Raw genomic sequence first — 11,201 nt, 5'->3', positions numbered from 1 at the left:
TCTTTGGTAGTTTAGTGAAACTCTTGCTATTTTTAAATGTTGCCTTCTGTGTTGTGATGTGATTTCTCACCAAGATCGACATAGATAACCTTGGATGAGTGTATATAAGGAATCAAACATTGGGAAAATTTGAGGATAGGGGTAAGTGTTTGTTGTATGGGTAGCTACGATCCACTTGTACATTCTTAGTGATTATTGACGGCTATGTCTTGGAGCTAGCTAATCCCATTAAACAAACAAGGGCGAAGTCATACATAATCGTATGGATCCTCCCTAGTTGTGTGTGGATTCAAGACGACCATCATTTCATATGGTTCTTGGTTACTTTGTGAGACCATGGCATCCTCTTAGACCAATATGTGAGCCTTGTATTGTTATCCCTGCAATGTGGATGAATAAGTGTATGTTTAAATAAATGCTTTGCTTAGAATACTCAAAAATGTCTCTCAGAAAGTCTGCAACAGGCAAACTTTTAGTAAGAATTTGCAGACACAATGCTCAGAAATTCACACAATTAGCTACATTAAATATGTTCTCTATTAAGTTCAATGGTTTTGGTTCGATTTGCAATTTTTGTGAAGCTTTTGCACTGAAGTTTCCATAGCCAATTTTTTTTGCCTGTGAAGAAAGACCATGTCAAATAATATCAGCGAAGAACAAAATAAGGAGACAATTGCTAGATTATGGTCTAACTTGAAAAGAAAAGGTGATGGGAAATGTTATTGTCCCTGCAAAATTTGTAAGGGCTTAAAGACTAGAAGACTTCTAATCAAAACAGCTAAGAAACATTGTAGGCAGCATGGTCACATTGAAGGGGGACATGATTATCATCCACTGGTAAGTTGTTCATTATATCGTTTTAACAATTTATATACATAAGAAATCACTTGATAATGAGATCATGATCACGATTTATTTATGTATATCAATTTTATATAGGTGGGGCACCCTAGAGCACATGGTATGGATCAACAAAACCCTGAGAATATGGTTTTGGAAGTGGAGGAACATGGAGGTGTGAATATCGAAGCTGAAGATAATGATCCCATGGAAGATGACGATCATGCACCAGAAAACACAATTGAAGATGATGGTACAAATACATTGATCCATGACACATTTAGTACTGGCACAGCTGATCATGATGATCAGGATGACCTTGATGTTCATGATTTACCTCTTCTTGAGAAGGCATATGAGCCCCTTTACAAAGGCTCCCAAACAGCTCTTCTCTTTGTTGTATTGTTGTTGGTGAACTTGAAGGTTATGAATGGTTTATCCAACATAACAATCTTTCGTATGTTAAGGTGTGTCATACATGTCATTACAGTTAATAAATGGTGAATCATGTACTATTAATATTCTTTATATTGACACCTCAAACTTTTTTTTTTGCTGTAGATTGATAGGTGAGTTTTTCTTACCACCATCAAATATTCTACCTCGCTCATACCGAGAATTATCTGTCATTATGAAAGATATTGGAATGGAGTATCAAACAATAGATGCTTGTCCCAATGATCATATTATATATCATAAACAACATGAATTTGGAACAGAATGCCCTGAATGTCATATCAGTAGATATCGAACAGATCAAATAACAAAAAAGGTGCCTCGCAAGGTTCTTCGTTATATTCCCATTATTCCACGTATGCAACGATTATTCAGGTGCACTAGCTTGGCACAATTTATGGATTACTATGCACGCAATAGAAGTCGAGATGACATTATTCGAATGCCTACGGATGGTTCAGCATTTATGGACATAGAGGAAAAGTGGCCACACTTTAAAGAAGAACCTCGTAATCTCAGGCTTTCATTGGCAGCGGATGGTGTCAATCCATTTGGAGAGTTGAGATCTGTTTACTCGGTGTGGCCTATTTTTGTTATCAACAATAATATTCCTCCATGGATATCAATAAAGAGGGAGCACATAATGTTGGCAATGATTGTTCCAGGTATTTTATCATTTAATAGTCATCTGCATTTAATTATAAATATTGCAGTAAAATGGTCATAATAATTATGTAATGTTTTTGTTCATTCCACTAGGCAAGTACCAAGTTAAAGATATGAATGTATATATTGAGCCTCTTATTGATGAGTTGCTGGAGTTATGGAATGGTGTGACCATGTATGACATCTCTAGACCAACAGGACAAAGACAATTTCAATTCCATGCAATGCTTGTATGGACAATACATGATGCCCCATGGCTAACACATTTTTGTGGTACGTTATAGTGTTCAAGTTGCGCATGATAATTATAATTATAAAAAATAATAGATTTAATAGAATTATACATTATCTTGTAGGTCTTCAAACAAAGGGAAAATTTGCATGTCCAGTTTGTGGTCCAAAGATGAAATCCCATCATTCAAAAAGTTTAGGAAAGCAGGTGTTTGATGAGTATAGGCACTTCCTTCACAAAAATCATAAGTATTAGGATACTGAAAAACATCTTTTCAATGGGAAAGAAGAGACTACATCAAAGCCACGAAGAATGACTCCTCACTTATGGAAGTTGGAATATAATAGAATTAATCGTTAAGGTAATGTCATTCCATCTAATGGTTTATGTTTGGAATTTGAATTTTTCTATCGTGTTTTGTTTACTGATGATGTAATTGATGATACTGAAGGTCGTCAAGGCATGGATGGCCACCTTCCAAAGGGACTAAAAAGTTATCCCAGACAATTCAGTAGGTTGCCTTACTACGAGCAGCTACAAATTGTGCATTTGTTTGATACAATGCATATTGGAAAGAATATAACAGAGACATTATGGAAAATATTGGATGGAACGCGTGACAAAGAAAAAATTGTCAAAATTTGTAGTGACATTGTGGAATCCAATCATGCAATGAAAAATGTCATTCAATCAAATAGAAATGGAGATCAGATTAATATAAGTGCCCTTCCTTGGTTATTGACGGAGCAGCAAAGCAATTCTATTAAAGAAGTCATACGAAAAATTCGATTTCCCACAGGATTTGCTACGAACATAAACAATCTCATATCAAAGAAGAGTGAATTTGGGTCAGGGATGAAAATGCATGATTGGCATACCTTCATTAAGGTAATTCGCATTCTTGTGTATTTACTATATATTTGTATACTGTGCATGTACTTTTCATTGTATTATGTTAGAAAACAATGAAAAGATCATTTTATAATTGTTGTAGTACGTTCTACCTCTATCTCTCCTAGACCACTTCGACAATAATATCAAGCAAGTCATATATGATCTTGGAAAATACATGAGGTAAGTAGTGATGTTTGTTCAATTTGTTGTATAGATATTATATTTGCCATTTGTTTTACTTGTTATGCAATATATTTGTATATTATTTTGTAAAGTCTCGTTTATATATTTTTGCGTCTTCAATCTCTTTAATTAGGTGGTTGTCATCTAAAGAAATCCACAAGGAAGATATAAAATATTGGAAGAGAAAAATCCCTCATCTAATGTGTGAAATGCAAAAGTGTCTACCTTCAACTTTTTTCAATGCACAAGAACACTACCTCATACACCAAGTTGAGGAGATCGAATTGTGTGGACCTGTACACACTAGGTCAATGTGGATGGTTGAGAGACACTTGAAATTTTTGAAGGCTTTGGTTCGACAAAGAGCACATCCTGAGGGTTCTATGGTGGAGGGATATATGGTATACCAAACTATGGTGTACATTACTGAATATCTTCCTAAGTTTGCAGTAAAAATCCACGTAGATCGCATTTGGGATCCCAACCCCATTAATAAATTCGAAGGGGAGCACTTGATGGGGAAAGGTAGATTGAAGAAAGTGAGAGATAATTATAAGATGTTATTGTAGTAAATTAATTCATCATCTTCTAAATAAATCAATTGTAAGTGGTCTATTAATTATTTGTACAGTTGGTCGAGAGTGGGATGCAGTATTTATTATTTATCAAATTACAAATTTAATGCTTATGATGCTCAATTGTTGGTGTAGGAACCTGAACCCCTTTGACGAGGATCCTGCACAGTCTCATGGATCGACAAGTATAAGTCAATACACCTTATAGAAATAATATATTTTTCAAAAATTACAAGAAAAACAAACTTCCTCAGTTTTTCAAACATCAACATTAGCAGCAAATCTAATACAGTTATCAACACTTGAGGCCCTAGTTGGACGGACTTAAATTTTAATCTCAACATCAACTTTATGGCCGACTTCTTCATCAATATTACCCTCATTTGCAAAATATCTCTCTCATTACCAACTAACTCTCTCATTTGATGGTGCACAGGTATCACCAAATAGGTATTTGTCAGATGTGTCTTCCTCGAGTGAGGGAAATGCAGGAATAGAAGAGGAAAGTGAGACATGTAGTAGATCTCAAATAGGGAGATCAACTAGAGGTCAAAAGATTAGAAGAAAATTCAATAAACGCATGAAATTTTTTCTTGCTCAAGGGGGGTCATGTTCTTATGATGATGAGACCAAAGGCGACATTGAGGTGCCCTCGAGGTACAAACATCTATTGAAACAATGTGTACCCAAGGAACTTCCTCCAATAAACACTGATTTTTGTGTTAATGAGAGGATATATCGCATAGCACCTTCGTCGTTACATGGTTTGGGCCTGTTTTCCATGCACAACATAAAGGTCTGTTACAACAAAGTTGCTGAATTGATGGAGTTTGTTGGACCTTGTTACAATTATAATGATTGGATGCAGATTGTTCGATATAAAAAAAGTATGCATAGGTATGCACTGTCAGCCAATTATATACAACAAAAAGATAATGATCAAAGTAAATGAGTGGTTGTATACATTGACGGAAGGCCAAAAGCAACAGGGAATATTGCAGGTTTTATAAATAGTACACAACCTGGGTCAACTAATAAGCAACCCAATTGCATATTTGAGGCACGTGAGGGAAATTGTGTGTTTGTATGTGCAATAAAATCAATAAGTGCAGGGGAAGAGCTACTAATCGATTGCAATTTGAATCGTATAGATACAAACAAAGTTACTATCATGGGGGTGGTACGTACTATATATATACCATTTAAGCCAACTTCCAATTAATGAATCCAATAAACCATTGTATTATTAAGTTTTTTTGCTAAGTCTATTGGTTTCATTTCGCTAACTTTTTATATTTTTTCTTTGTCACAGGGCCACATGGATCCACCACATAGCACAGATAGGGGTGTAGGTCCCGACACTTCTACGGAGCAGGTAAACCTCATTGTAATTGTATAAATTAGATAGAATCAAACTGTTACATTATGATCTTTTCTTGAGTGTTTTGAAGTAATTTTGATAGTGTTAATTATATTCTTGTCACAGACGAATGTTCGGGATAAGGGAAAGGAACCTGCAGTACCTCAGCACCTCCATAGAGATGTGGGGCACTCGACAGTGTTATGCGCTGATGACATCACACTTAACGCAAACTCTATGCAATTTGTACAAAAGAATATTAGAAAAATTAGGCAAGAGATTGTTGATTTGACAACCATAAGTCCTCAGACTGATGAAATAACAAAGAGGGTGCAACTATTGTTGACGACAATGGAAAACTTGCAAGTAAGCAGTAATGAAAGTTTTAATCATAACAAAAGTTCAATAATGGTTTATATTTTTATCTCTTTTATGTCATTAACTAAAATATGTATGTGTTGTTTTTACATAAATTTATAGGGCCTCATCATCCTGGTGGCGATGATCAGGATATTGCGAGTAGTTCAGGTGATGACCATGTTCTATATATTAAAACCACTCCTTTGGACTTGTGAACTTGCTTTTTTAATGTTTTACATATTTAATGTATTACTCTTCAAGTGCTGACATGGGTCCGAGGTCGAGCCCAACTATATTGCCGACTGCAATGTCGGAAACACGTAGCATGCAAACATCGTCTGTTGCACCGGCTCGTGTTGACCCGCCCACTGGTGGTAGATCCCTCTTTTTCTCTCTCTTTCGTTATGTGTTTATTACCCTTGAAGTGTTCTTTCTTGGAGGCATTTCATAGTGGATTCATTTACTGTGGCAGGAGATGCACATGAGGATGCGCCAGAGGCGAGTACTGCTGATAACATACCATCATTTCTTGGATCTTCCCGTATTGCTAGTACGGGAATGTTGCAAGCCACATTGGTGGTGAGCGACGAAGAATTGATTCCCTTGAAGATACAGAAGGTTCCAGGTACTTTAAAAATATTATTATATATAGTCTAATTGTAATTTACTTACTGATCACCCATTTTGGACTAATGATCCCATGTTTTTTTTGCAGGAAATGATATTTTTTATAAAAATCTTAATGACATTTCATTGCAGATATTTGGGCCCACCATACGTAAAAGGTGGAACATCATACGTGAACTAACCCTTATCCACTATTTTGATTTCATATCATTGCTAGAATAGTTTTCCTTTTATCCATTTCTTGAACTATATCAAAGGTAGCTTCAGTTTCTTTCTAAATCTAACAGGTTTGTTTTTGCTTTAAAGGTGGAATGACCAAGAAAAAAAAGTTAAAAGATGAACTCACAAACCATATGGTAGGGTTGTTTGGAAATGACACATTCGACAAGACTAAGCTCCTGGAAAAAGCTGGCACATATCTGAAGTACGTGAGGGACCAATATAGGACACATTTAGAGAAGAACGTAAAGTATGAGCGTCCCCCCATGATTCCAGAGAGGGAGTGGAAGGACCTGATTTTGGATGCAAAGGAGAGAATTGAAAGGAAAAAAGGAAATACACCACCAGACGCCAGAAGAAGGTATGTGATACTATTAAGAATGTGAATATGTACTAATTATTCATTATATTTATATAATCTAACATATTTCAAACTTCTCATAGATTGAGTGACACGTCAAAGGCAACCAAGGCAAGACAAGAAAAGCATAGGCAACACAAACTCAGCTCTGGTGGTTATATGAAACTTGCTGCACGAATTGTAAGAATTAGTAAATTAAGTATCACATCAAAATATTTATAAATTGTAAACAATTTTTTTTTGATCAAACAATACAAGCAAAATTCACAATACTAAGCAAAAATGCAGGACTCTGAATTCAATAGAGCGCCCACAGAAGATGACAAGAGAATTGGCTACCAGTAAGGCTATATAGCCGTGGCTGAATGGCTACGAGAATTGAGTGGGCAAACACGAGATTCTGATGCATCTGTCACAACGGTAATTAAGCTAAATAAAAATTATTTCAAATTGAATACTTAACCAATAATCTATTTGATGTTAAGTTTCAACATAAAGTGACTATATTTTTTTTAAATAAGCAAGCAATGATAACACTGCGCGTGACATTGCAATGCAGCATGATAATTGTGGAACAGAACCTGTACATGAAGGTTCGGATGTGCATCCTAGTAGTGGAGGTATTCATTTGCTATTCAAATTTTTTTATGTAATTATTAATACAATTAAACATCTTAAATTGAAAATTAGTGTAGTAATTAATGTAACCTTTATTGTTAATATTTTAGAGCATTTAGTTGGTGGTGACCAAGTGGAGCATGATCCGAGTAGACAACATCAGGAACGTGTTGTTCCCCAATCAGGTAAAGAGGACCACTATTATTCCTTTAAACAAATTTAATTGCAATTGGTGTATTGATTAATGTAACGTTTCGTATTTCAACTCCAGAGGATCTAGAGGGTGCTCAGCATGTCGAGGTTGAGGCTAGACAAAATGATGTGGAAGATGATGTGGCCCCATCAGGTAAAGAGTGTAATGGTTGTGTTCTTTAAATTAATGAAATACTTGTAACAATAATAAAAAAATGTTTTGAATTTAACCCAAATCTTTGTTATTGCAGAGGACCCCCCATTGGTTTAGCATCCTCATCCTTTGTATAGGACTAGGCATACATCAAGAGCACAAGAAGAGGGCATAACATCCGCAGATGGGGGAAATGATGAAGAAACCGATGTTCCACTTAGTCTTTTCATAGCTTAAAAAAGAAAACAAAGAAAGAAATGATTGTAATCTACCTTATTTGATAATGACTTATTTTAATGTGTAATGAATGTAATTATGTGCTAATGAATGTTCATGAATGATATGTGTTGATGATTATTGATGAATGTTGCGTTTTAATGAAAGTTGATGAATTTTATGTGTTAATGAACGTTATGTGATAATGAATGAATGTTATATTTTAATAATGGATGAAAGAATGAATGAAAGAATGAATGAATGTTAGATGTTAACGGGGAATTTAGAGTGATGTTAGGGGGGGGGGAGGGGCCAAATGAGCTTCCACCTTCACGTGGTTGGCCCTGTTAAGTAGAGAATATTAAACTATTCTCAAAACAAAGTGAAGCTCAATTATAAGATGTGAAATGTTTGAAAGGTGAGAGTCCACAAACAGATGTGAAATGTTTAAGTAGGCCTCCCAATGAAGTGGATCTCATAGACACGAAGAATCCTATATAGAGAATCATTGAGAGCCCTTGAAGAAGCAAATTTGAACTTCGATGAAGCAATACATGATGGAGGAATATCTTGCAAGAGGAAATCAAAGTCATTATGGTGTCATCTAGATCTGAAATGTGGTCTACTTTTCAAAAAAGTAAAGATGCTTGATATGAATGTGTCCTAGTGGGGTGAATCTAGAAGACATATAATCCTATTGCAAAGAATCATGGAAAGTTCTAGAAGAAGCAACTTTTAATTCTGAAGTAGCAACGTGTACAAGAGATGTTCTCATTTGTAGATGGAGTATCAAGAGGAGGATCTCTAGTCCATGGACCATGTCATTGTTGTTAAATACCTACGCTTTTGTTCATAGTCACTTGGTGTAGGAATGAATTCAACGAGATAGGGTAGGAGATAGGGTATATCCGCTCTTGGGCTTAGCATGTAGACAGCTTTGGGTGCCCTATCATGTTTCTCATCCAAGCCCTATTATGGTTTAACTCCAATTATGCATTATAGATATTGTGTAGTTCACATAAAATTGAAATAGTTATGAATATATGCTATCTAAACCTAGTTGAAATGGTTGCTCTATGAATTATACTTTCAATACTTGTCTAACATGATTGCAGGTTTCAAAAATTATTCTAATACACTGATGGTATTGTTTCTTCATTGGGACTACTCACTTGCATTCGAGGATTGCTAAACTATCATATTCACATAATATTGTCTCAATAATAAAAAGAGAACCCTAGGTCATCTTTACCATTATATGCTTTTGATCTTGCAACTCTGCGACTGCAAATAAGATTTTAGTGGGATTCTAGGACTTCTATGTTTTGATTTTTGCTTTCTCCATTGGGGCTATATTGTTCTAGGGTCTTAAACTAAGACAGTGATTGTCTCCTGTAGCTTCATCCCTAGTTGTCATTTTTATAATTTGATGTCAATAAGGACTAAAATGTTGCTCCTTTCAGTGAAGTGTCATAGTTCTTTGGACTGCTCATACCATATTCTAAAATTTTATGAAAACCCTACAATGAATGACTCCTTGACTATCATCGTTGTTTGTATCTTACCATTGTGGATTTGAGTCTTGATTTGACTATATGGCTTCTCTCAATAGAAAACTGTTTAAGGCATTTGTAACTTCTAATCCATGACTTCTCATCAAGCTTTGGCACATTGAGATTGGAACATGGATCCTATACACCATCACTAGAGATTATCAACAAGAGAAGATTCACCTATTGATCCTTTGAACTGATAATTCTTGATTGCCTTTTTGACTCATCATGCTTTGTAATGGTGATTATCTTATTTATGGCTTGATGGATATTGATCTCTCTCTCACAAGTGTTTCAACTAATCTTTGATGAATACAAACCCTTCTCTTTTATTGAGTGCAAATATCATGAATACATTTATTTTTCTTAACTATCCATAATGACATTTTCAAATATCTAAGACTACACTTAGGCCTGTTGTCTCTTGATTCTTCATTGGACTGTGGTTTCTTTGATAGTTCTTTGTAGCTTTATCTTTAAATGGTCACTGTCTTATTTGTAGCTTTGTATTTCCTTTATGGTGGCAGACCTCATGCAATGTTTTCACCTTTAAAACCAACACTAAACCTTTCAACAACCATCTTCATAGACAGTTTGATATCAAATTGTGATACAACATTAATCATTTGACCACAGTTATCAATTATATTTTTGCATGCTCAGTGTCCATGCCTTCATTATGCTTGAGTTGATGACTACTTCAACTTTATTACTGTCAAATCTACTTCATGATGTCTTGTATGCATATGACATAATGCTAACCTATTTATCAGTTCTATAGACTTTTCACTTTGTGTCATGGCATCCTTTTATCTTTCATCAAGATCTGGGGGTGAAGAAAATAATTATGACACTAAATACCTATGACCTTGCACTATGAACTACCCTTGCACATCTTCCAGAACTTCATGGGCTATGGAAATACTATGATTTTGACCTTTCACAACCTTTTGATTCTTTTTTGGGCTGCTAGATGGTTGTCTCTGATTTGACTGTAGACCTTGGTGCTTCATATTTATTGTTCTCTCTTGAAAAGACTCAGATTAGGACCTCTATTCATGCTTTGACAGTGATACTTGACACTGTCATCTCCATATCATGGCCACTGTCATTCATCAAATCTCATATATTGCTGCTCTCAGTGTTATACCTATCAGTTATCCATGTTGAAGACTCTCACACACCTTCTAACACTATCTTAGACTTGGCTTTTGCTATTTAATACAACATAAGACTGTAATGAGGCTGCTGTGTCATTGATTTGACAATTTCTAATGTCTGGTAGATGTCTTTGATGCTCTCAAATTGTTCTTGAAGCTTATATGGCTTGGTTATGATCCTTATAAGCTTTTAGACTGATTTAGGCACTATGATCTCACTGCAAATTTATCATTTATTGGTTGTTTTTTTGTTGATATTTTTGTTATCACTACTTTCATCTGAGGCAATCACTTCTTGATAGTCAAAAGGTTGCCCATCAATTAGTTTTCATTGTCTTTAGCTTCTTGAGACCTCTTATTTATTGATAAAGAAACATAATATATTCTTCAATAATCAATCAAACCTACTCAATGTAACCCTATAACTTGTAATTTTATGTTATGATTGTCTTTGTGTTTTGAACCATAAAAAAACTCTTATCATTGTCTTTTTAATTCAAAACCCTTCTTCATTACAAGCTCTAAGTAATCTATT

At 35.1% G+C, this 11,201-nt stretch overlaps 1 long non-coding RNA gene across 1 annotated transcript; it reads left to right on the top strand.

Moving 5' to 3' along the window:
- The first annotated feature begins 5,738 nt into the window (after nt 1-5,738).
- Nucleotides 5,739-8,019, top strand: LOC131051810 (uncharacterized). Its single transcript, XR_009371646.1, has 10 exons — nt 5,739-5,940; nt 6,039-6,191; nt 6,282-6,351; nt 6,500-6,773; nt 6,857-6,953; nt 7,062-7,193; nt 7,333-7,393; nt 7,502-7,576; nt 7,663-7,737; nt 7,835-8,019. It is a non-coding gene; the product is annotated as an uncharacterized LOC131051810 (long non-coding RNA).
- The last annotated feature ends 3,182 nt before the right edge of the window (nt 8,020-11,201 follow it).

Source organism: Cryptomeria japonica, chromosome 2 (genome assembly GCF_030272615.1).
Source record: "Cryptomeria japonica chromosome 2, Sugi_1.0, whole genome shotgun sequence".
Lineage (NCBI taxonomy): Eukaryota > Viridiplantae > Streptophyta > Pinopsida > Cupressales > Cupressaceae > Cryptomeria > Cryptomeria japonica.
The sequence above is the reverse complement of the archived record's forward strand: the minus strand, read 5'-3'. Positions and strand labels throughout refer to the sequence as shown.